At 38.3% G+C, this 26959-nt stretch overlaps 1 long non-coding RNA gene across 3 annotated transcripts; it reads left to right on the top strand.

Moving 5' to 3' along the window:
- Positions 1–59: 59 nt before the first annotated feature.
- On the top strand, positions 60–22438 carry LOC125141530. 3 transcript variants are annotated; one of them, XR_007140940.1, is made up of 5 exons: positions 60–251; positions 642–699; positions 19436–19517; positions 20649–20721; positions 21812–22438. It is a non-coding gene; the product is annotated as an uncharacterized LOC125141530 (long non-coding RNA). The 3 variants fall into 3 exon arrangements; XR_007140939.1 differs by lacking the exon at positions 20649–20721 and adding an exon at positions 21579–21685 and having other exon boundaries at positions 61–251; XR_007140938.1 differs by lacking the exon at positions 20649–20721 and having other exon boundaries at positions 67–251.
- Positions 22439–26959: the final 4521 nt, after the last annotated feature.

Consider the following 26959-nt stretch of genomic DNA (forward strand, 5'->3'; position numbering starts at 1 on the left):
CGACCAATCTGCGCAGCGGATACTTAAACGACGAGTCGAGTTCAGCCAATAAGAGACGTGTCCATGACAGAAATACTAAAGTAGCATGTCAATCAATAACCGAGGTACCGATCCCACTGTCAGGCGTCAAGCGATCTGGTATTTTTAAGGTTTTTTTTATATGTAGGCTATATGGCCATCAAGGCACAGTCACTCGACTTATAATAGAGTAGAGCTCATATTGGCGTATAATAAGCCTGCGGTCCTCTATGGTAAGCTATTGATTTATTATATATTTTGTTGTTTTTTTTTTGTGTGCATGTCTTGGTTATGTTTAATGCCGTTCCTGACATTCGCCTGCGACAGCCTACAGGCTACGTCACAGGTAAAGATTTATAGTAACAACAAATTTTACATGTATTTATTTAAAAAAATAATAATAATAATAATACAATTTGCACAAACCTCTTGTTTTGTTCAATTTTAACTGAATCTCCTTAAACGTAAAATCTTTCAAACGTTTCCTTGCATCTTAGGCTATATAGTAATGCTATATAAGTAGTCCTAGTATAAGTTTATACACATTTTTCTTTTAAAAAACATCAGTATTTAAGATGGGTTGAAATATTTGAATACTGATCGCACTTTTTTGTAATCTGCAGTCACCTCAAGACAAGCCTGGAGGAGCAAATCAGAGGGGAATTACTAATCTCACAACAGGTGTGAAAGATCATGGGTTGTGTGTGTGTGTGTGTGTGTGTGTGTGTGTGTGTGTGTGTGTGTGTGTGTGTGTGTGTGTGTGTGTGTGTGTGTGTGTGTGTGTGTGTGGTTGTACGGGTAAATGCGCGCGTGCGCCCACAGCAGCGCTCCGTTTAAATGCCTTTGGAAAAGCAGCACGCGCGTGTCCTACACGATGCGGACTTTAAATCCGCAGCATAATTTCCACAATGCAATACTTTCCACAATTTTAGGAAGTAAAAAGATGAAATTCTATAACGAATTAAAGGCAAAGATTTAACACGATTGATAATCGTCATAAACAGAAGAATATCTATTACGCACATGTCTCAGGAATTGTACTTGTTTAAAATACAAAGATAAGTTAATACGTGAATATTTTCACCTTATCCTTAGAATTTTTTTTACGTTTCAACGATGCTTCTTTTTTGTCTTTTATATGAATATCAATGCATCAGACTAATGTTTTTTTTTTTTTTTACTTGTTAAAACATTTAAGGATAATAGCATAATTTAACAATGGCCTGCTTTAGAGTGAATCATCATCCTTTTAAAAGTTAAAGCAATTTTCTTGAAAATGGCCTCGCAGAAAGCTGTGCATTACAGTATTCAAAATTGCCAAATAATGCTCCATTATAAAGGCTGAGCGGTGCCAGGCAGCCCGGCTGCAATTTGCTCCAAAGCGCTTCGCTTTAAATCCCTCCTATGGAGAGGGGAATCTAAAAAGTTTATTCAAATTCGCATGACGGAGCCTCGGAAATGACTTCATTTCTGCAATTATAGTAAATTGACAGGCAAACAATTAACACCATTAAATTTCTGTTAAAAAAAAATAAAGGCAAGGCATTTGGCTTCAGGTAAGAAAAGTCTCCCTGTTTTGTGCATGTGTAACTTTCTCTCCTGCATTCCATATCAAAGTTGATTTGTTTTATTTGTCTGTAATAAATTCAGTCATATTAATATAGATTTTCTAAACGAATGTAAATTGTATATAGCGATTAGTGTATTCGACAAAGGCGATGCTATTTAATTATGATCCGAAAGTGATCTATTTTTTTCTGCATCTAAATGTATACGCGTAATTAATTAAACAGGACAATGAGAGCATACTGTAGATTAATTAGACATTTTAGATGTTTTAAGCAGATGCTATTTTGTTACCAGGGATATTTATATCATTTATTTACAAAGTAAATAAAACTGCCAATAATGAAACACTACTAATTTAATATATTATAATGTGCGAACATGCACAGCATATTCCATTTATATTCACTGATGCATTTTTTTTAATTTGTTCATCATGTATATTATGTCATGTGTGTTATTAGATGTGTTTTTTTTTCATACCTAAATATTTAAATACTTCTTTTATAAAGACTGTTGGTGTATGATTTAAAACACCGGAGCCGTCAGCTGTTCTACCTGGCGAGCAGATTTCTGTGCCAATTAGAAGCCTATTACAAGTCATTACACTGATCAATGTACCTTAAACAATGCGGGTGATTTATTTGGCAAGAACAAAACGTTGTGCATCTATTGTGGTGAGGTTGAGTGACGGTACACATCCGTCACTGCTTTAAGCAGCTAAAGATAAATGATTAATCCGGACCTGTTTGTTAAGGTGGCCTCTTACAAAAGGTCCCGTTCTCGCGCTAGATCTGGATCATTTTAGCTCCGCTTACTGCGTGCGTGTAGATGCGGGCTGGTGGGGGTTTTCACACAAACTATGGTGGGTTTTTTGTCTCCTGCCGATGGCAGTGATGTGTCCCCACCCTTAAGAGGAAAAGCGCATTTGTGGATAATTAACTAATCTGTGCAAACTTAAATCCTTGTTATCCACAGGTCCTTTAGTGCATCACCTCACACCCACCTGCTTGTTCCTGCTCCTAACGCACAAGAGAAATACAACATGAACCTGAACAATCACTTTTACATAGCCTATTTGTGAAGAATCTGCACTGATTCTTTTAAGTTAATGGCTATTAAAAAAGAAACATTTTATATTGTGAATAATCAAATCCGTAAAGTATTTGCGCTTGTTCGTTTTGAGTCAGCTTTGGCGCACAGTAGCCTCACCGCGATGCGCAGCTCTAATGAAACGCCTGATTGCTATGATGATACATTTCGTCATCTGTGTACACTACATCACGAGTTTGGAAATGTGGGAAATCTTTAGTGTAGAAACTGTTGCTTCACACCTTTGCTAGTGCATTAAAACAACGGGGAAAATTTGACACATTCTTTTAAAATATGCACCATTTGCGCATTTATCGTACAGTAAGTTTATTTCAAGTACTGCGCCATGCCTTATGTCACCAAATGGTACTAGTAAAAGTAGAATTGTTAAAGTAATTAAATACACGCATCTGAACATGTGTTGTAAGCAACATTTTTAGCACAAAACGGTGTAATGCAAGATTTACGCGTTACAATGTGGATTTGCGCAATGTTAATCTCCAGTGCACACGTGTAGGTGTGTTGATTTATACCCCGTTGATATAAAGAATACGCTTGTTTAGAGTACATGAAGTTTTAGGCAGTGTTAGAGTATATGTTTTATTTGTCCATGACGCGCCTTAACTCCTCTCCAGTGAGTTCTCTGCTTAAAGGTCTAAAGTACCGCACTAGTCGTAAAATAACGTACACAGCCCAGACTGCACATAGTATTTGCAAAGTATTTATACTGTTCAAATGCTAGTCACTGGATGCTTTACATGCTTAAAAAATGCTCTTCAAGTGTCTTAGATGATTAAGAGTTCCAGCTTCCAAGAAGGGTTCATCTTATTGGAACCTGTGATGTTAGAGAAACACTATGTAAGGTTCCTAGATAAGACAGGATCTTTAAAGATTTATTCAGAAAGACATCCTTTAAGAATGACTCAGACTATAACAGATACTGAATATTTTTTTGTGTGTTATCTTGAATAACCATCATATCCTGGCATAATTATTTCAAGTACATTCTTACGTGCCATTAGTGTTTGTTAAAACTTTATTTAAGGAGCTAGTTTATTTGTAACTTGACATTTTGTGTAATCTTTGTAATCTGTGAGTGTGAGTTCATGTTAAAGGGTGTGTGAGACATGTAAAGGCTCTCAGTCACGCTAGTTTAGTGATGAGTCATGTTGATGAGTATTTGTTAGGTCTGGTCGGGATGAGATTATACCTGTTCCACACTCGCTCCTCATCTGACTTCATGGAGAACAGATTTCAATACTGGTGTTTTATACTTGGTCAATGTGATTCAACAAGAGTTTTCACAAGTCTGCTGAGAATCACAGCTTAGTGTCACATGTTATTTGACAAAATTGAATTCCTGCTGACTGGCTTCCTTCTATTGTCTATCGTCCAAAACGTCTAGTTTACTAAATAATATAGTAATACAAGCACTTCTTTATACATTTACAAAAATGCTCAATATTTAACACACCTCAGACAAATATTTTAATGTCTGCAAGCACACAATAACACATTCTATTCTCAAATGAAACAGATCAACAGTGTGACTTGAAAAGATCAATATCTTTGAAAGCCAAGCATTTCAGTTTGAATGTTGAAAACGAAAGCGATTGTTTAGCTGCCGATAAAGTGATCTAAGAACACAATTATATATGGCATGTGCTTGATATGCTCCTAACTGCATTTCTTTTATCTTCATTAAGGGAGTGACATTTGCAGTAAGTTAAAGACAAATAGTTTGCCTGTGTCTTATTATGGCCACTAACTGCAAACTGTCATTTGGCATCAGCAAAACAGCTCTTGGCAAAGCAGAATGCTTATCACATGTCATCTGTGCATGGCAGCACAGAAATTACATGAAGCTCCTGCTCCACTCCCAGATCCTTTGTACTCTCGACATCTTCTTTGTCTTACACAATTAAGGTGTTACACGGTAGAATAATTTAAATTGCCAGCTCTAAAATGGAGACCAGGGCTCTTTTTTAAAAATAGCAGAATTTGTTTACTGATTGTATGCGGCTATTGACTTTCCCATTACATGAGAAGAGCTCTGATTAGTGGCTGTACAATGTTCAGAGAGTGAGGCAGAACAGGCAGGGTTACAATACCGAGCATTTATTCCCATTGTTCTCTGGGCTTTTCTACCCAGGATTAATGCTGGACACAGTAATGAGGGTGTCACGGCAGGTCCGAAGCCATTTTCCAACAGTTGCCTGGCTCTGTGTGACAGATGGCATCTGCGGCTCCTGAAGTCTTCTCAGACTTTGATGAGGCTCCCTACCTCTTTGACATTTCCATATGTTGTAGGAGAATATGGATGGGCATTTGTTTCATGTTTTTCCTTGCCTACAGGTGAACACCATCATTATGGTGCTGTTTGTAACACAGAGATCAGGCAAGAAGGGATTGTTTTCCCTAGAGGAATATACATGCACTAGAACTGGTAGAGGCAGACATGCTGAATGATTGTCCCAACCGTGCAAACCCCCCCCCCCCTAAAAAAAAATCACAGAAGACGTATGTTTAATTTTTTTGCCATTTGCTTGTTATTGTGTGTGATCACAGAATACTTGTTTTTTTTTTTTACCTTATCATGAAGCTATAAGGTGAATAGAAGTCTAAATAAACCAACTTTGTTCTATTATAAACACTTTAAGAACATATAACTGATATTTTTTCCCCTCATGAATTTACAGATCTCTGTCTTGACCTGCCATTGTTTTCCTAAAGTGGATTCCACTGAGAATAAGTGGTTGTACCACCACTTAACCATTAACCATTTCTATCATTGTTTGTAATTATAGAAATGTTTTATCCGGTGTCAGATGGTACATGTTTCCACATCCAGGGAACTTCTTTTATTTTGTCTGATTACATGGTAGTGGGAGCACGCTTTTTCTTGCTTCAGATGTTTGCCAAAATGTGTGGCATGTGTTACAAAAGAACAAGAAATACACTCATGTGAATTGTGTGTTTTGGCATTGCATTAATTCCTGCCACAATAGGGCTTTGCTTTTATTCGTTTGTAAAACCAGCATCACATAAACCAGAAAATTCTTTCCTTAATTGATTTTGAGTTTGAGCTCTCTTTATGATGCTAAAGAGCACAGTGAAATCTATAGTCTTGTATGAACATATTTGTCACCTGCATCTAATAGCAGTGAGAATTGCTGATAAATTAATAATCAAATCATTTATAATAGAACACGAAATAAAGACTGAGGTTTCTCAGCAAACAGTATGTCACTGTAAAGTACTTCAGGTTATTTTAGGTGGCTGTATGGCCATGTTTTCATAGTCAGCCAGAGGAGCAGCAGTCTGATTGAAGCCAGGCAGCAGATGAACTAGATCTGCAGCTTCATGTCCAGCTGTTTGAAGTCACACAATCTTGGGTTTCTCAACAGTCCTGCAAGTCTCTTACAGATGTTATGTTTTTCTTTTTGACCATCTAATGACTGAAAAATCTGTGTAAGCAGTGGATTTACTTTCAGTGGAAGCTTCCAAAAACTATTAGACAGGATGCTGAAAGCTGATGTCTCAGCATGCTTCTGCCCTAAGAGCTTGCAGAAGGGGAAAGTTTCCTGCCTAGATGCCCCAGCAATGACTGAACGTGTGTGTGTGTGTGTGTGTGTGTGTGTGTGTGTGTGTGTGTGTGTGTGTGTGTGTGTGTGTGTGTGTGTGTGTGTGTGTGTGTGTGTGTGTGTGTGTGTGTGTGTGTGGATGATGCGATACAGTATGATGATACATATGTACACAATACTGATAAAGAAGGTCTTACATATCATTTATTCTGTTCTACTCTTCTGCTGTTCACAAAAAAAAAACAGAACAAAACAAAAGAGAATAGTACAAAAATATGAAATAGAATAGAGCAGAAAAGTGCTGTTCTATTCATTTCTGTTATTTCTATTCTATTAAATTTTATGTTGTTTTTTCTATTTTAATCAATTCCATTTTGTTTTGTTCTCTTCTGGTGTTCTATTCAGTTTTTTTTCTCTTTGATTACATCCTACTTTGCTAATCTCTTCTATTCTCTTCTCTTCTAGTCACTTAATTTGTTTGTTTTTATTCCAGTGATGAGAAGTGCAGCTTTGTCCCATTCCCCTGCTTTTCTGTTGGTCTGAGTGGTCTAAACCCTCTCCCCCATTCCCAGTAGCCTGAGTCTGGTACACATTTTCAATTTCTTTTTATCCCATCTTGTTATTCTTGCTCAATATCTGCAGCAGCTAAAATGCCCCAGCACAGCACATTTTAACATGGCCTGGATGTGGTTGATCAATTGAACCACTGCTGTTATACTTGGCTCCTCCAAAACCTCCTACTCACTAATAGCTAGTGACACCAGCACCTGTTTCAGGCTATTCAGAGCAAAAAGCATGTGGAATAGTGGCTGCAAAATAGCATAGCCTTACAAAGCAAGGTTGTTATTTTACAGCACCATATCCCAGATAAAGCTGCAGAAATACTGTTGGACAATCAGGACAATCAGACAAATCCTGCCTTGTTTACTCAAGAAATGGAAATAAAAAACTGTGCTATTTAGAGCTGCTTGTCTCTCATTGGTTGGAGGAATTACCACAATGTCTTGAATTACACTGTGTAGCACGACTAAGCGGTCAGAGGTGGATTCTAAATTTTTTCTGTGTTGTGGCTGTTGAAATATTATCATACTTTTTTTTTTTTTTATCCCTGGCATGATTACAGTCTGTTTCCATAGATTTCTTTGTGTAGCTTTCAACAATACTCTGGTTGCCTTTTTATTGTGGGAAGACAATTTATTGTGGTTTACAATGAAGGTTAACAAGTGCTGTTTTGCTGTGTCATGTAAAGTGTTGTCGAGCTGTAATCCCAGTTTTCACTTTAGTCTCATCGAGTGCTCATCAACTTGACTACCTAAGTGAATTGTCACTTGGCTTCATTCTGAAACACTTCAAGGTGCCAGAGACTGTAGAGAGAATCATGTCTTGCATAATGTGTCAAGTAGCACAAAAGAAACAACCAGAGTGCAATAATAAACCAATGCTTTATGAAGAAGTTGTTAAATTAACAGATAGTTTAAGAGGGAACAGTATGCTGTAGGATTGTTATTCTATCGGGTTTGTACTGCATATATGTAGACATAGATGTTAGTTTTAGAGTTTTATCAGCCATTTATCCAAGGCCTCAGAGCAGTCTGAGGCCTTGGACAGTGAGTTAGATGTACAACTGCATAGAAAATCTGTCCAATTTACAGTACACAATGATGCATTTACCCTCTCTGTAGTCATAATGTGAAATGTGATTATAGTCACTGAGCAAATCTACTGTATTTTAGGATCCATTTGCAGACAGACAGAAACAGAGGAGGGGGTCTGAATCCAGCGCTGCATGTTTGTGCTTTGTGTTGAGACAGTCAGTGTTTAAAAAGAGCATTTTGATTCGCCTCCGATCGAGTAGGCTCTGTCTGCCTCCACTCATCCTGGGTGATTAGACTAAAACATTTGCTCGTCTTGACTGGAGATCGAAGCGGCTTCACATAACGCTGCTTGATTGAAGGTCGAAATATTTTGAATTCTAATGGTGACTGTGTACATGAATTGCCTGAAATAGACTGTAGAATTTCAGCACTTCCTCCCCCTCAAACATTACCCACCCCCCCACCCCTTACTCTTCTCCTCTGTGGCCGCTCTGAAAAGAACGGTTGGGAATGGCTGTGGCTGATGATCATAGAATTACTGGATGGTGATTCTAAACCCCTCAAAGAGGAGTTGCTATGGAGATCTCGTTCCAAACTGTGAAATGATTCCTCGTCTGAAAGGCTGGGGAGAAGAGGGCTGAACACATCATTGTTCAGGTGGTGGTTGGTTAGGAAATTGCCGGTGCCTGAGCAATCAGTGCTGCTGCTATAGTTAAGGTTCTAAAACGGTTTGTTCTCTGAATGATGTGGGGCAACAGTGATGTGCATATGATGGTTCCTTTCAATCAGACTCCACTCAGACTCATGGGGTTGGGAGAAATGACAGAAAGAGTGGGCTTGAATGAAAGAGGAATGAAAACCATTATTGTCTCTCAAAGCTAATGAAATCTAGGCCTGTCTTGATCTAGCTATTCTTTGCCTGCATAGTTTGAAAGGTTATGTTCCCTATCAATATATAACCAATTCCCAATGTGTCCCCCTTATAATATCATGTTAATTACATTACACTTTTCAGAAATTGACCTTGGAATTCTTTGCAGATTAATTTGTATTTTTATATGACTTTTTTTTTTTGCCTGTCAGCAATATGTTACAAGTTATGAATATTAAGTTATTCATGTAAAGATTTGTTATCGATTAGCATTATGCTGGATGATATACACACAGTTCAATATAAATTTTCTCTTTATATCAGGAGTTTTCAAAGGGCATGATATTGATTCATTTTAGCTTTAGTATTAAATACTTCTGTAACTACAGCACAAGCAAAGCCAGTCCACTATAGTTGTGTATTTTCTGATTATTTTCCTGCTCTGAAGACACAGCTGAATTGCTTCTTCTGACAGACTCATAAAGTAGCTTTTATGGCTGTGAATACCAAGGCAATTGCAGCCATGGATTTGTGTAGAACCTCTTAAAAAAGAGCCAAGGAATGCTAGTGATATAGATGTTCTCTTCCTTTTTTACGTGTGAATACTTGCAAAGGAAGTCGACTGTCACTGAACACTGTAATTTGAGTGAATGATGTTGATCACATGATCTTCTAGCCATTATAAACAGAAGATAGGAACATGCATCAGTCATAAATTTGTTGTTTATCGTTTTTCTCTCTCCACAAAATAGCATGTTTTATTTTTATTATTTGTCTCAAAATTTGAGTGATATTTAAACTATTGAATGTGAAAGATGTAATAATTAATATTTTCTCATTCAATACACTATATACAGTATAGCATAAGCAAATTAATTATGAATTAAAAGGCATTAAATAAACTGTTCATGCAGATCAGGTCTTTGTACAGTAATGATCTATTTATCTAATTATCAAGAAGATTATTTTAAGTCATTATATCTGTTTCACCGTCTGTCCACGTTGCTGCATCGAGAAAAATGTGCATACCTAAGAGCACTTTGTGAATGTGTGTTTGGGTGTGTTTACACACATGCATAAAAGGCTACGTGAATGCATGAGCAAGGTGTGTAGGTGGGTGTACGTACTTGCACTCACTTGCCAGCAGCACTGTTTTCATTTAAAAATGATCCAGTCGGGCTGACTCTTTTAAAAATAAAGCCCTTTGTCAGGTCAAACAAAAAAGGACACACCTGCTAATGGGATTTCCAAACATACAGTAACTAATACACAGCAGTAAAATGTTAAGTGCCAGATAGACTTGACTTCTGAAGCTCCCCCTACCTCCCCTACTTGCTTTTACAGTCTAACTTGTGGCTTGCCGTGGCGCCGCAGCCTCATAAGAGCAGTCTTTCAGAGGTCTATTCAGTCCTGCTGTTAAAGGATTTTCCCTTTGCTCCTGTGTCCTCTTTGCCTACTATCTCTGTATGTCCTAAGACAATACAAGGTCCTGACATGTTGTAACTGAGGTCTGGTAAGATATATGAAAAAAGAGCATGACTTAGAATGGTTGAAGTTTAAAAATTTTGAGCAGTCGTGGCACTTAATTTAGTAGCAAGCATGTTCGTAATGAACATGTTTCTCAGTACAAAACAATATTCATACATATTTGTGGTCTTTGTGTTGTAATAGATTTTCAATTTTATATAAAGGACACAAAAGAAGTTTGGACACTAAGCACATTTAATAAAAGCAGCAGGAGCACCTTCGACAGATACATATACATATACATGACATAGCAGCTGACTCAACTTCCATAGAATCTGTCAAGGGAAGTGAGCTGAACACCATGCATTGTTCCACAAAAACTGAGCAATGATGTATACAAGTCATGTTAAGAATTGCTCCACTGAGCGCTGCTCTTTTTTAAAATTGCCACATACAGCCTACCAACAAAGCTAACATTTGTTACACGCGTGTTTGCTTTAAGCTAGAGTTTTGGAAGACAGAAATGAAAAAATCTAGATCAGTAGACATGGTTATTTGATTCGTTCACAGTGCTGTTTGAACATCATGGACTGAGCTAAAGGACAGCTTTACTACATCAGGTCAGCTGCTGAAGATGTCACGTTAATTTAATAAGTCTATTCTATCCAGATAATTCTAGATCTGTAAAGTGGTCTTTGTCAATAATGTAGTTTGAGACATGCACAATTTCTGAGATTCTACAGCTATATATTTTTTCTTTTTTTAATTAAAGGTGGCAAACAGAAGTTTTATTAAGCTTCCAACAAGTTCTCTGGCTGAGAGAACAACTAAATAATATCTGAATTAAATCAACATTTAATTAAAATAATTAAAAAATATATAAAGAAACCAGGAAAACATTTAAAAGTTAATTATATTCAACTTTATTAGGTAACTCATAAATGATTCTTCATATATTTCCGACACAATTTACTACAGATCCTTATAATTAATTAACAGAATGAACTTGGTAGCAGGAGGTCATCATCACTGCATGTTTGCTTTCACACTGTTAAATTTCACTTGTCACTTCTGCTGTGTGTGTTATTTTCCAAGGGTTTAAGAGTTTGTGAGTATTGTGTATAAATACCATCTTTACTCCAAATATTGAGAAGGCATGACTTCCCCACCGTAGTATTTGCTTCCTAGCCCTGAAAGCAGATCTCATACATGGTCTGTTCCACACCTGAGCTCACTTGAAGCAAAACCTAGACCACAGTTTTCAATCTCAGTTCCCAGGACTGCACCTATATTCAAAAACAGCTTTCACACCTGACCAAACACAGCCAAATGGTGCGAAATGGCCTAGCGTCCAGAAAAAGGTGCAAGTGTGAAAACATCCTAAGGCTGACGGCTTTTCACAGGCTTTCTAGATAACGCTCAGTATCCCTGAATTCTCCAAGATTCCATCCACCTGTATTGTAAGTCCAGTTCTCTGGTAGAAAATGATGCAGCATCAGACCAATGAGCAGGTCTAAATGAAAAACCTTCACAGACTTATCACTTGGATTCACACCAACCATAATTATTTCTTGTGTGTCAATACCGGTAGCACAGTGCGTACCAAGGAAACTTCTTACCAATCCCGATCTTTCAGCAGCTACCTCTTGTGGCATTTTGTATAGAGCTCCCAGTGGCAGAGCATAATATTAGCCATGTTTAAATAAAGCCTGTATTTTCCCATCATTTCTCTCTCTCTCTCTCACACACACACACACACACACACACACACACACACACACACACACACACACACACATATCTTTGTGTCCCAGATGTCAGAGGTGCTTTAAAAACTTCCACCTAGATTATTTTATTGGTTTGGTGCAGGACAAATCCTCTAAAAGGCTCTATCACTTTTTTTTCCTGAGTATACATTTTCACTATTTATTATTCTAATCCTGATTGTTTTGGGCAGGGGATATTACAAATCTGGAACACATTCATGGATTAAGTGAATGTCTTGTCAGTCTAGACAATCAAAGTGGAAATTGCTTGGTGTCTAAAGCTATAGCAGAGCACACAGATAAGATGACTGGAGAAGGTGACCAGAGCACTTTTATACACTTGTCCATGCTTTTCCATGGTTGCATTGTGGTAGCTTAGTGGTTGTTAAGGTGTTGGAGTACTGATTGGAAGGTTGTAAGTTTAAATCCCAGGTCCACCAAGCTGCCACTGCTGGGCCCTTGAGCAAATCGAACCCTCAATTGCTCAGTTATATACATTTGAAATAAAAAGTAAGTTGCTCTGGATAAGGGCATTTGCCATAAACGTAAATGTTTCCAATAAGTCACTGTGTTCTTGTCCACCTTTCATGGATTTCTGTTCATGGGAGTGATTGGTTATGATGCATTGAGGAAGTCTGCATTTAGAGAGGTAGAAGGTGATCACTGATAACTGATCTACTGTACTTTCCAGGAAAGAAAGAGAAAGTTTGTTTCTCTTCATTAGTAGAAATAAAATTAAATTTATTTTCAATCACTTGCAGAAATGTATTAGCAAGTAATTATCCAAGCATTTCTCACATCAGGTAATAAAATCTACTATAATAACTATTTCCAGTTACTGCACACACATATTTCTTCTCACACTTGCAGGAGTTCTGGTTGTATATCGGATCTAATGCTCCAGGCGTATTTCCATCATTGTCTAACATCCCTGTAAAGGACCCCCTGCTTATACTTGGATGAGCAAGAAGGTTTGTGTCACAGATGTGTTCTCAGATGTGTGCTTCCTGCCTCTTGTTTATTTCCTGTTTGTATCCGTTTTGAAATCTTAAATATGTTGCTACTAGTTTCAGTTCAGTTGTTCCTCCCTTTGCACATGCGCCATTCGTCTTAAGCTTTGCTTGAATTATTACTTGCAAATATCTCAACAGACAACTGTTTAAAAAAAAAAATAGTACAATGCAACTTGAATTTTGTGTTATTCTTTTTAATTCATATGTCTCTTATCATCCAGGAGTGATTCACATAGCATTATTTTCACTTGAAGTTCAAGCATGAACAGGGCACACAATAGCACATTTTCATCCCAATCAGTGCCGAACTCGTAGCTGGCAAATTGGAGCAGCAAAACAATAATTCCCTTGATTAGCCCCTTTCTGTGTGCAGTAAGTGAACTGTTTATACTGTGGAGTACCTCAGAGAGACGAGAGCAACCAAAACAGGCTGATTAGGCACCGAATAATTGGATAACGTCATTTCAGCAGGACAACCAAGAGCCTGATGACAGCTCCTTCCAGACAGCTCAGACTTGGATGACATAAATAAGGAACAGGGCACTTTGACATGAAATTCAGTGCTGTAGGCTTTATGTGTTTTATGTATGCATTTTTTTAAATGATGTCTTTTTCATGATATCACAAGTGAGAAGAGGTTAAATGTTTTGTGTTTGTTTTTGGATTTGAGACATGTGAAATAGCTGAGGAGTGAAGAAATTTTATTCCAAGCTGTGACTTACTACTTGGGTGCTGCTTGTGGTTTCATTTTAATTCAAATAGAAATTTTGTTTTATTTTTTTTGTGATATTATTATTATTATTATTATTATTATTATTATTATTATTATTATTATTATTATTATTATTATTATGTTGGCATGTGTGTGGGAAGAGCAGACCATAGAGATTAGTCCTTTTTTTTGGTGGAGGTGGTGGTGGTGTTGGGGGCTGGAGGAGGGGGGGGACCTTATTGTTTGAACAAATTATATTTTTCAATGTACTGCAATATCCAACACATTTCACTATGCCTTTTTTGTTTTTGATGCATTTCAAATATATTTTTGTAAACAGTTTAGGCTCAACATGTTTAAGTCAACCCTATTCTGATTCTTTGTCGTGTTTGGTATATAGCCATAGCATGAATCATCAATGAAACATTGCTGAAACTTGTTTGCTAACATTATCATGGCTCCCGTGATGAATGATTGATATATAGTATGTAACAAGTTCTCCTGAAGTCACAGTTAAACTGCCAGAAGGAAAGGAAGGAACAGATGTGATGAGGGAAAAAGCACATGCCATACATACTGGCTCATTTCTTTCATCTCTGAAATGTTAATCTGAACATCTGCAATAAGTGAAACATAATGTGTTATTAGAGCTGGTTCGTCTTCAGTAGCAAATTTCCTAGTTGACTGTATTATTTTTTATTTTACTCTAATGTATTTCTTAACTTTATCAATAATATTTAAAATTAGCACAATATTAGATATGTTGATTTGATAGCCGATGTCTTAAGTCTACATTTGATGCGGATTTCAGGTGAAAAGAGATCAACAGCAAAATTTTGTTTGTCTAATTTATTAGCATAATGCAGTGTTCGAGAACACACTGACTCTTTAAGCTGGACCAAAACATATTCTGTCTCTGTATTTTTCAGATGTATGCAATGCTGTTACTTTTACAGAGCATAGTCTAATCAAAATTCCTCCATGGAAACCTATTTTGTAAATCTGAGCTGTTTGTTTTATTGGTTTCATTATGCAATTTCTTTTATATGATGAACAATCAGTGATCAAAATATTCCAAACAATTTTCTGGTTAAGAAAAAAAATACAGTGAGCCATCTGAGAGCAGAAATTGTCAGCTCTTATTTCTGAGATGAGCCAAATGATCTGACTCACTGAAAGAAACCAGAATTCCCATCATTACTCATTAGTCCCTACACGAGACTCACTTTCCGTGCTGTTTGTTATTTGCACATGCAAACACATGTAGCTTTTGCACACAGCTCTAGAGAATTAGATCTTAAGTGTTTAAGAGCTCTATTATCTAATCACTCCCCTGATTAGGACACTTTACCATTTACTCAGTTAATCTATTGTACAAAATTCAGATAGAGGTGATAAAAGTGGTACAATTAAGTGACTTTGTGTTTTACATTACAGGTTGTGTATGAATTACGTTGCAAGTACTTATGATTAATCATATCTGTATCAATTTTATTTGTATAGCACTTTTAAAAATGAAGCTTAACACAAAGAAGCTTCACAGAAATCCAGGTAGATCATTTAGTAAGTAATTTTATCCCTAATGATGTGTTTAAATTTATCAGGGGAGAAAGTGATGAGGAAAAAAAATCCCTGAGGTGACAAGAGGAAGAAACCTTGAAAGGAAATAAACTCAAAAGGGAACCCTTTCTCATGTGAGTGGCCCCGGAGGGTGTGATTAGACATCATTTCACTTCTATTTCTATTCACTTCTATTTCTATAAATGTGTACTTTAAAGCATCTATGTAACGCATCTAAACATCCCAGTTTAAAACACTATGCTCATGAATCCTCCAGATCTTTGTGGAAAACAAATATATTTATCATGGGCATATTTAACCAGGGACCTTATCTTAGCTTGTAATATGTTTTATATATAATTATATTTATCATGTTTTATATTTATGCAAGGCACAAAAAGATAGTTGGAACTCACAAAATCTGTGATAATCTTGATGTACTATAATTTTCAGAGCAAAACATTTATAAAGCATTGGAAATCCCAATTAATTGGCAATGTTTAGCCTCTGCGATTTTCCTTCAACATCCTTGTAAGACCTATTATAATATTTAACAAACTTAAAGTTTGTTAGACAATACCATGTAGTCACCAATGAGGCAACATCAGTCTGGACCTAGAAGAAGAACTTATATATACTTATACTTATATATATATATATACACTTCTAAACTGAGGTCTATGTAAAGCGTAAAGCTACATAACATAGCATTTCCAGATATACTAAAAATGACATTCAGTAAACATAAGTGTTAAGTTCCTGCAACTGAAATGTTGCAGCGAAATTGAAAAAAAAAAATTAGAAATGTTACTTTAAAAAGATTGTGTGGAGATGACAGATTGGAATTTTTTGAGACCAAGAAGTATAACATTCTGAAATCATTTCGCTAACATGCACTATTCTAATCTGACAGACGTATATATTTCCTTCTCTCCTCATTTCCCTGCACTCCTCCTCCCCCTGGCCCATTTCTCTCTGTTTCTGTAGCGAGCGAAAGTACTGGAGGGTCAGGGGGTTTCCTGCTGCAGAATTCATTAATAGAGAGATACTTAATCAGAAGCTGAACCCGGGTCACCACGCTGCACTAATGAAAGTGTTTCCACCAGCAGCTTTTCATCTGAAGTAATACTCAAATCATAGCACTACATATGCTCAGTGCAGCTCCCACACAGCACACAGCATGGCATTGTGGGAAAGGGCTGTTCAATGGCTGACCTACAATCCCACAGTAGATATTAATACAGTAAATGTTTAGTATGTTCTTCAGCAGAGATCAGCTCATGTGCCATTGGGATGTATTCTTTCTTTCTTTCTTTCTGTCTTTCTTTCTTTCTTTCTTTCATTCTTCATTTCTTGCACTCTACAGCACGCCGTATTTTTTTATACCCAATTGTATGTCATTGTGACGGTAGCACAGACATTGTGTGTGTAATGAAGCGGTACAAGCTCCTCCAGGTGTGTGTCTGCGTCTTAGTCTGTTTGTGTTGTGTTCGGCCAGTTTGTCCCTCACATCTTTAAATGCAGAGATAAAAACCCCAGCCAGTGTTAGGTCGTGTGTTGGCCATGTTGAGGGCAGCGTCTGCTGTGACCCCGTTTGTAGACAGTAGTGGTGAGCGTGTGCGAGTGGGGGCTGGGAGAGCTAATCCTGCTTTTCAGCCACCCCATTTGAGGCCGGGCACACGCAAACCCTGACCGCTCATTATCCTAACAAGAAGGCCATTTCACCTGCGACTGGGGGCCCTGCATGGCCCCTGTTAGTGTAATCTTCCTCACACACACGCACACACATAAGCACTCGCACACATGCACACACAGACACACACACACAAACTCCGCCAGACCCGACGCCATTCAGGACAAGCAGGTGGCCACTGACGCACATAATTGCAGACAATTTGAGGCAATGAATAAAAATGATCTACATTACTTCTTGCCGAATGTTGTATGTGCTTGGTGCCAATAGAAATCTATGGAAGGGCCTCTTTTAGATGCTGAAGAAAAGAGCCTATCAAAGGCAGTTCAGGAGGAAAGGGGGAGTAGGAGTGATTAATTTCTTAAAGAGTGAAAGAGAGATTTAGTACATTCAGCTGACTGGCATCTAGGAAGAAATGAAAAAGCTTGCAACAGAGAACATCTTTCATACTGTTTCCTCTATATAATCTTCGAACTCTATGCATTACTTCTTCTATAGGCTTTGCACAGCTTTCTATAATGTTAAGAAGCTCCATCAATAGTTACTAATCTTGTGAGTGTTCATAAATGATGATCTCAGTGTATGCAACTTTTTTGCCATGTTTCAGCAACTTTTCCTACTGGACAGATGTGCACAACTATAATTAATGTATTAGTGCATGATCTATGTGTGTATACAGTTTTACATCAGCCAAAGCCTCGGTTAGGTTGATTGAAAAGTATGACATGCCCAGTGTCAGAGCTGATTGTGTGCGATGAGGCATGAGCAGATTCGTTAATTATTGACCTGAATGTGCTGATAATGCATTCACAGCTATTTATTTTAATATGTCCAATTACTGCACCATACAAAGCTTCTGTATTCAAAGTCAAATTAGAGGCTATTTGTGTTGGTCACAGCAGTCCATTAGAGATAAAATGGAGAGAGAAATAAAATAAAGAAAACCCACAAGCAAATGCTTGTTTTAGAGCTCCTGTCCACTGAGAGGTGAAGGCTTAGTCCATTCCAAACAATAAAACATCTTAAATCCCTTTAGAATTCCCAACGTCCTAGTTGCATGTGAGCAGGTTTATGTGTTTGTTCATCACTGTATGCGTGTGAGAAGATGTGTGTCTTTTATTAACACCTGCCTAAAGGAGCAGTGCTGCACCGTGTCGGCTAGCTGATGAGCGCAACCTGGCACGGGTTCAGCCTGTGTCACCGCCAGTTTGCTGTTTCCATTTCACACATGATTAATTTTTCTGAGAGAGAGAGAGAGAGAGAGAGAGAGAGAGAGAGAGAGAGAGAGAGAGAGAGAGAGCGCAATAGAAAAGACAGAGTGGGATCTAGTTTGCAGTGAAAAAGGGAGAGACAGAAAGAGCAAGGAGTGAGAGAGAGAGAGAGAGAGAGAGAGAGAGAGAGAGAGAGAGAGAGAGAGAGAGAGAGAGAGAGAGAGAGAGAGAGAGAGAGGGTGGCCCATGTTCGGCCCACGTGGCTAAAAGTCTTTTAGAATTCCTGCAGAGAGGGCTGAGGGGAGAGTGAATGCAGCCAGCCGGGGATCACTGAGCCTTTGTGTAATTGAGGCAGCAGCAGCCTTCCTTTCCTCTTCATTTCAAAAGGAGCAAGGGATTGTGAAGTGCAGGGAAGGGCTGAGGGGAGAAGGGGAGGATGGAGGAGGGGAAGAAGGGAGGGAGAGGGCTGTTTCATGGGCTGGAGGAGGGCTCTTTTTTTTACGAAGGGGGAGGTTAAGTTGACAGGAACAAAAAGAATGTGTTCCGCTAATTTCTGCAGAGCTGCATCAACAATAATAGGCTCAATTTCTTTATTGCAAATTTTATAACTGGCTCCCTCCCCTATTTCCCACCCATTCCTGCTTCCAGAGCCTTTCACAGCTCATGCCTGTAGCCTTAACCCATAACAGCTCTGAGCAGCACTGTGTACTGTAGGTCTGAGACCTGCTTCTACAGGACTGCTAATTAATACCTTACTGTAGCATATAGTCTGTCTGACAGTACACTGCAGAGAACCAGAGGGGAACTGAAGCCTTAACAATAACTTCCAGTTCTCCTTAATCCTTTTATTCAAAGCCTCTTATTCAAACCAGGTTAACATTTAAAGAGAGTTAGTACATGTGTTGAAGGTGTAGAGCTATAATAGAACATATAACTGATTATTGTATGCATAATAATGCATAAGTATGTCTGCCTCTCTCTCTCTCTCTCTCTCTCTCTCTCTCTCTCTCTCTCTCTCTTGCCTTGGGCTTGCATACTAATGTACACACACATGCATTAGCTGTTTGCATACATGTGTATTTTGGTATTTTGTTGTGTGTGTGTGTGTGTCATTGCTGTTATGGTCCTGGCCCCTCTGTGTTGTACACAGCCAAGTGAGCAGCATTGTTCAGCGCTGCATCAGCATGCCGTGCATTTAGGAAATAATTACCCAGGATCCTGCTGTTTTTATATTCTGTTTCATCTTCTTTAATGGCTGCTTCTTCATTCACCTCTAATCCCAAACAGGATATAATGTGCAGAATCAAGCACCGGCCTTCAGATGAAAAGGAACATGTTCGTCACTGTCCCCAGCAGAACAGAAACAGAGGTAGGCCTTTAATCTTCACTTATATCTATTCACGGTCCTGTGTCCTGTCATATCATTGGTGCTTGAAGCAAATTCTCCAGTTTGCAGCAAAGCCTCTGTGCTGCAAATCACCGACTCAAGTGCATGGTGTGCTTTTAGGAATATTTTCTGTATTATTTCTGAGCAAACTAATGACATCTGTGTTGATACTGATCTGAAGAGTTTATAGGCACTCCTGCAGAGCCGACACAACATTTTCTTTTGGCATGGCTTCGATTTTTCTCCCAGCATGACCCTCAAAGGGAGAGGGGGGGGCACTGTTTGGTTGAGGGTTTGAAAAATCCTCATTTTTGAAAACAGCTCTTCTCTATGTCTATAATAGATCTAAACGTTTGTAGCTCAACACACATAACAGATTTGCTTACACAAACTGCCCGAGCCCGGCATCTCACCTCATAAAAAATCAGTACTGCTGCTCACATTCTATCATTATACCACATCATTATATGAAATAATGTAGTTATTAATTCATCTTTTTACCTTTGTAGGTCATTTATTTAAAAAATGAATAAATTTGACATTTATGAAGTTATGGATGTACAGAAATAGTTTTACGTTTGAAAAATAAGGTGGTACAAACATGCATTCGCTCACTGTTCTCATTAGCTGAATGTCACTATATTATAGTAGAGCTACGAAAAGCCTGAAGCTGTACCACATATTATAGTTTCCCTTGTTTAGTTGCTTTATAAGTGACTCCATCTCACCGCACTGAGCCATCCCTACCCAATAGTCTGTACTTTATAGTTCTGTAGCCACATGTTTTCTATTCCTCATTAAAATATCTAATTTTCTTATGATATCAAAGACCATACAAAATAAATATTTGTAGACTGGAAGTCAACATGGTAACTCAAATCACATGGTATGCCATTTACTCAAAGGAAATGCCTTTCTGAAGTATTCTGATAGCTCAGAAAGGCATTCTCTTCAAATATTTTGTTTTAAATACTTACGCAGTTTCTGCGTGACTGGTTCTCATTCTTGACGTTTTATGGGTGAGAAATTCTTCCACGTTTTTTTGTTGTTGCAAATTATTTTACCATTACATATACGGCATTGTGTCTTAGTGTGTCTTCTTTCTCTTCACAGGTACAGTATAGGACACATTCAGCAGAAAATATCACACAAATTAAAATGCTACAGATTTGATTTAAAAAGCATTGTAAGTGAACCTGAAACCTGAAGATAAACATATCATTTTCCATTTTAGTTCACAGTTGAAGGTTAGATTTGACCAGAGTTTCACTCCACTGGCATCATGTCTATCAGATGCTTATAACTATATACCTGCCTGCGATTGGCTCATCTGTGTCTCATCACCAGCAGGAAACGACTTCACTTCCTTTAATAATGACTTCATACAGAATAATGTGCCGCCACAGTGTCTCCTGGTTTTATGGTGTTCTTCTAGTGTAAATGGTCCGGTTTATTCCAATGTCACCAACACACACACACACACACACACACACACACACACACACACACACACACACACACACACACACACGCGCACACACACAATGTACATGTACAGTTTATGAGACATTGAGGCTACTGAGTTCAGAACCCTGTCCAAATGTCCACAAATATCTCTACTGATATTCAGGGGTTTATCAAAAATCTATTTCAATATAATTTAAATAGAATAAAGTAATGCATTTTTTACTGAAATATTCCTTGTGATTTAAGCTTACAAAGCTTTGAATGGAGACACAAATATGATCTCAATATTTGAATTTGACCATATTATTTCCTTTAGACAGTCAAACAGACAGTCTTAGCTCACAGCTCATACAAAGCTCATTCTGTTTTCTGTGTGCAATGCACTGAAAATAAGAAGCCATTCTGATTCAATATTCCCAAGATGACCTACTAATATATCATATATTTTAAATGGTTTTAACATTTTTTGTAATGTTTTAAAATGACGCAAAATAAATAAGTTCCTATTAGCAAACCCGTGCTATCAGACCGCTCTGTAGTTGTGACGTGACTATCCCTGCTCTTTCTGTTTACAAGTGAGCAGCTTGTTAGCAATGTCAAACGAAGGAAGTTGTTTCCGCATGACTCCTCACACCACTTCTCAGAACCTCTCTGTCTCTGTCATCCAGCACAACATAAATCAGGTGATTCATGACCGCTAGATGATCAGTCACCAATGAAAAGTCTTCTCCTCCATGTAGCGTGCATGTGCATATTTGTGAGTCTGTGTGCTTCAAGTTGTATGACGGGCAATAAATCTCTTCCTTTAGCATTTAGGGCACGAGTGCGTCTCGGAGCCGGAGTGGCCCTAGGCGATCTTGCTGGAACAATGCTGAGATCAAAGCACTGAGCTCTGACAGCCAATGAATGGCTTCCCATGGCCGAAGCAGCAGAGTGAAGCTCACACCTGTACCAGGTGATTACAGGTAGATCAGCCTGTCTCTAATTGGACAATAAATGCAGCTCTCAAGCTCACTAATGGAGGCAGTCTGCCTCACAGACGCCATGCTGCCATTTGGCCGTCGCCAGCACTGCCTGAGCCTCTCTCTTTCTCTCTCACAATAGACATGATGACATAACGAAAGAGCATGCAGAGCAAACAACAAGATAAATTACAATTCAAGGCTTTAATGTGAACAGGACTGACAGTGACACAGCGTCATAAGCTGTGGATTCAGAATTTACCTGAAACATTTTTGTCCATGAATCTCAGTTGAATGGAACTGAATCTGAAGAAACCTTTTTGTAAAAAAATAATTAATTTTATCTATATATATATTTGTTTCTCTCAATTTTAACACTTTAATCATTTTTATAATTGAGTTGTGAATAATTGTTATTGGAAAATGTAAAATAAATCTGGTAAAAACAGTTTAAATAAAATGATTTACAACAGGCTTTGTTGTTACATTGCTCATTTGTTGAATGTGAATATTACTCTGATTAAGATGCTCTTCTGTTAAAGATGCTCCCTAATCTCAGTTTCTTATGATCCAGAGTGTGAGGCCAGACAAGAAGTCAGGAGTTTTCCGTTGAGACCTTCACCACTCGTTTTGCAGCTCTAAACATTCAATAGTGCATCAGTTCAACACAACACATCCCACTGACCCCCTTCTCCAATGATGAATTACACACACACACACACACACACACACACACACACACACACACACACACACACACACACACACACACACACACACACACACATACAGTATGTGTGTATATACTGTATACAGAAATTCATTAAAGCAGGGATCACAGAACCAATACAGCTGCCTTTCATTCTTGTTCTCTCTGCTGGAGACACTCTGCTTGTATGTGTGTATATGTGTGTGTGTTTTGGGGGGGGGGGGGTAGTACAGTAAAGGGCATGTGTGTGAGAATGTGTACATGTGCATGTTTGAAGTCTGTTGGTGTGGCGACTGGATGCTCGTTTGGATGTTAGTGTAATTGCGGTGGGGAGATCAAAGCCTGGCAGGACAAGTGATGTTTCAGAGGTAGTCTTTAAATTTCTCTCTCTCTCTCTCTCTCTCTCTCTCTCTCTCTCTCTCTCTCTCTCTCTCTCCCTCTCCCCTCCAGCCACTGGCTGCCCCTGCACATATCTGCTTGTAAAAGATGATTAAGGCCATGTTTGTCATGCCTTTACGGCATTGCGTGATAGGGAATAGCATCTAGTGCACACTGACATGAGCTCTTGTCCCACTGCATGGCCTTATACAAATTACCTGCTCTGATTTTGGCTTCCACAATCCACCACTCTCCAGGTAATTACACCACAGCATTCTCTCCATTAACCACTCATATATTTATTTAGTTATGACATTTCCATTTGATTGATCATATTCAGTTAGAATGGATGCAATATAACAGTTGGTCAGAGACTTTATTGTAAATTTTAAGAATCGTTTTAGAAGCTTTACAATGTTCTCTAAAGTCAATTGGAGCCTCTTGAGTAGGTGTTTTGACCTTTAAGAGAAAGGAAGCATGAAAGCACTGAGTGAGTCTAGCAGAATGCCAGAGTGCTAATGCCACTTAGCAAGCATCTTAGTATGGTGCTTTTCCCGTGTGTGTGTGTGTGTGTGTGTGTGTGTGTGTGTGTGTGTGTGTGTGTGTGTGTGTGTGTGTGTGTGTGTGTGTGTGTGTGTGTGTGTGTGTGTGTGTGTGTGTGTGTGTACATATGCTTTTATCTTAGTGGGGATTTTTGAGCTGGTGTGGACATTTTGGCTGGACATCACCATTTCCCCAAATAATTTTTTGTTATTTTTAACTGGAAATTTAAAGAAAACTAAAAAAAAAATTAAAGAATTTCTTTCTGCTGAGATAGATATTTTTTACTTTATATATATATATATATATATATATATATATATATATATATATATATATATATATATATATATGGCTGGGGGCACGGTGGCTTAGAGGTTAGCACATTTGCCTCACACCTCCCTCGATTCCCACGTCTGCCTTGTGTGTGTGGAGTTTGCATGTTCTCCTTATGCCTCGGGGGTTTCCTCCGGGTACTCCGGTTTCCTCCCCCGGTCTAAAGACATGCATGATAGGTTGATTTGCATCTCTGGAAAATTGTCTGTAGTGTGTTATTGTGTGAGTGAATGAGAGTGTGTGTTCTCCAACAATTCTGGACAGGTTTAATCTTTAATAAAGACTAAGATGAAAGTAAAGCTATGAGCAGTAATGTTACATAATCAATGGCTTTAAGGCTAATCGTTTTACTCTATCGCTTCATTCGTGTTACTCTATGGCTTCAAATTCCAGTTTATATTCTTTTTAACACAATCTGAATCCATTGTAATTCCAACTCTGATTTGCAACCATTTAACATTTAGATTAATTTTGATGGTGAGCCCTGCGATGGGTTGGCACTCCGTCCAGGGTGTATCCTGCCTCGATGCCCGATGACGCCTGAGTGACCCAAGAAGTTCGGATAAGCGGTAGAAAATGAATGAATGAATGAATGAATGGATGTATATATACAGTATATGTATGTATGTATGTGTGTGTGTGTGTGTGTGTGTGTGTGTGTGTGTGTGTGTGTGTGTGTGTGTGTGTGTGTGTGTGTGTGTGTGTGGCATTAACAATTAATTTATGCCATTAGCGGACAAACGTGTGTGTTTTGACAATTCTCACCATAAGTCTCTCTGCATTTCAGTTCATAAAACTTGTGTAAATTTGTTTACTTGCTGAAAATAAATAAATCATGTTCAACCGCACTTGACCTTTTAAGCCAAAACATTTTATTGGTTTGTTCACAGAGCTTGCCAGTGTTACCACAAAAGTCGATAGCTATAAAAAACTTAGCATTCTTATGTAAATTAACACTGAAAGGGTGACAGCTTATTTTTAACAATTCAGGGATTTTCTTCTTCCTTTACTTATTTAGACTTTATAGTTTGGAAATCCGAGTGACAGTACAAGTGACACACTGATGGCATCAGATCACAGTGATTGATTAAATATAACGTTGAACCATTAATTTTAAAAGGATCTGACCCTCATTAAAGAAAATGTGTTTGCTGACCTGCTGTTGGTGATGTGGTGCAGTGGGCAGTGTTAACACCTCATAGAGTTTGACCCTGAGCCTGAGCCTAAACTCATAGAGTTTGACCCTATCTGTGTGGAGATTCTGCGCATGTTCACCACATGTCTGTGGGGGCTTCTTCTGGGTCCTCCAATTAAACTGCCTCTAGTTGTGAATGAATGTGTTCCAGGGTGTTTTCCTACCTCACATGCAATGTTCCAGGCATAAGCTCCAGATCTACTGCAACCCTGACTAGGATAGAACAGTTATAGTGGATGGATGGATGGATGGATGGATGGATGGATGGATGCATGGATGGATTGATGGATGGATGGATGGATGGATGGATGGATGGATGGATTGATGGATGGATGGATGGATGGATGGATGGATAAATGGATGGATGGATGAATAAAGGGATACCACTACACTGAAAAAGAGCACTTTAACTCACACAAGCGATGACTTAAACCTGATACATTTGATACATTTCTTTACACTAGCCATATAACGTAGGCCATCCTCAGTGGGCATTTTGGCAGAACGGGACATGAACTACAGTTTTTATGGCACAGTTCAGTCAAACTGACACTTTATGGAGTGTAAAACCACCGGCTCCATTCATGTTTTTGGAGCTGCTGGCATTTGATCAATGTTTGGATGTTTCAAAGAGATTCTGAAATGATGTATAAAGCTTGAGTTTTCATAATGTTCTGCCAGGGAATGTCTCTCTCAGCCTCCACCTCTAGGGAACTGTGGCATTTTGATTAAAACAATACAAAAAAATGACTTTTCCACAAGAAGAGTTCCTGTTGTCTGCTGGAGCAGCTATTGGAAGCTTGTAGCTAAAGGTTTAGTAATGAGTGAGAAAGAGCCGAGTGAGATTGTAGAGTTTAAACAGAAGCAGATGCTGCTAATGAAGTCTCTCTCTCTCTCTCTCTCTCTCTCTCTCTCTCTCTCTCTCTCTCTCTCTCTCTCTCTCTCTCTCTCTCTCTCACTGTGCACATGTATAAATGTCTGTTCCTAAAGACTTCCTATTGTCAGTAGGTATCTATTTAAAAAAAAACAAGCAAAGGTTTCTGTCTGTGTGTGTGTGTGTGTGTGTGTGTGTGTGTGTGTGTGTGTGTGTGTGTGTGTGTGTGTGTGTGTGTTTATTTTGTCCATCTGAAAGCATTTGTACCAGCATTATCAGTAATGAGATCTTAACCAAGAGCGTCAGACCTGCTGTCTTACCCCAGATACTGGAAACAGGACTCAGTTGATGAGCGACGGTGCTGGAGGCCCTCTTGTTGTTCTGAGAAATGCTCTGTCTGTGGGATAGAGACACTGATAAATGCAGTGTGTTGTTCATGTGTGTTACCTGCACTACCACCAAAGATAGAGATCAAAGGTTAAAGGCATTCAGTGGGATCAAATACAACCCATTAAATGCTTGTCCTCACCAGTGATCTTTGTTAAGAATCTCTTTCAAATCTTTAACTCTTAATGGGTCTACCTGTCAACAAGATCACATCAACTTCTTTTTGTTTCATCCAAAATATATAGACTTCTCATCGTAAGGTGTTATCTGTAAGGTGTATTGGCGACACATTTCATTCAGAATTCTCTGAAAACAAACTGATGAAGCTTTACAAATGTAACAGGTAATGCTTTAAATCAGATTTTAAAAAGTGGCAAAGACATGTTTTAATATCTTGTGTTTTTTTGGGTAAACATTTTCTGATTCTCCATCTTTTATTGGTGAATCTTTCATTTTTCCGAAAGGAAAATGTCAATGACTGATCGCAGAGCTCTTCCTGAAAATCACGTAATTCCCGTCCTCTTGTTTTTGATATGGAGATTCCATGTGTTTTTAGTCAGGTTAATGATAGCGTGC

Source organism: Tachysurus fulvidraco, chromosome 6, assembly GCF_022655615.1.
Source record: "Tachysurus fulvidraco isolate hzauxx_2018 chromosome 6, HZAU_PFXX_2.0, whole genome shotgun sequence".
Taxonomy (NCBI): Eukaryota; Metazoa; Chordata; class Actinopteri; order Siluriformes; family Bagridae; genus Tachysurus; species Tachysurus fulvidraco.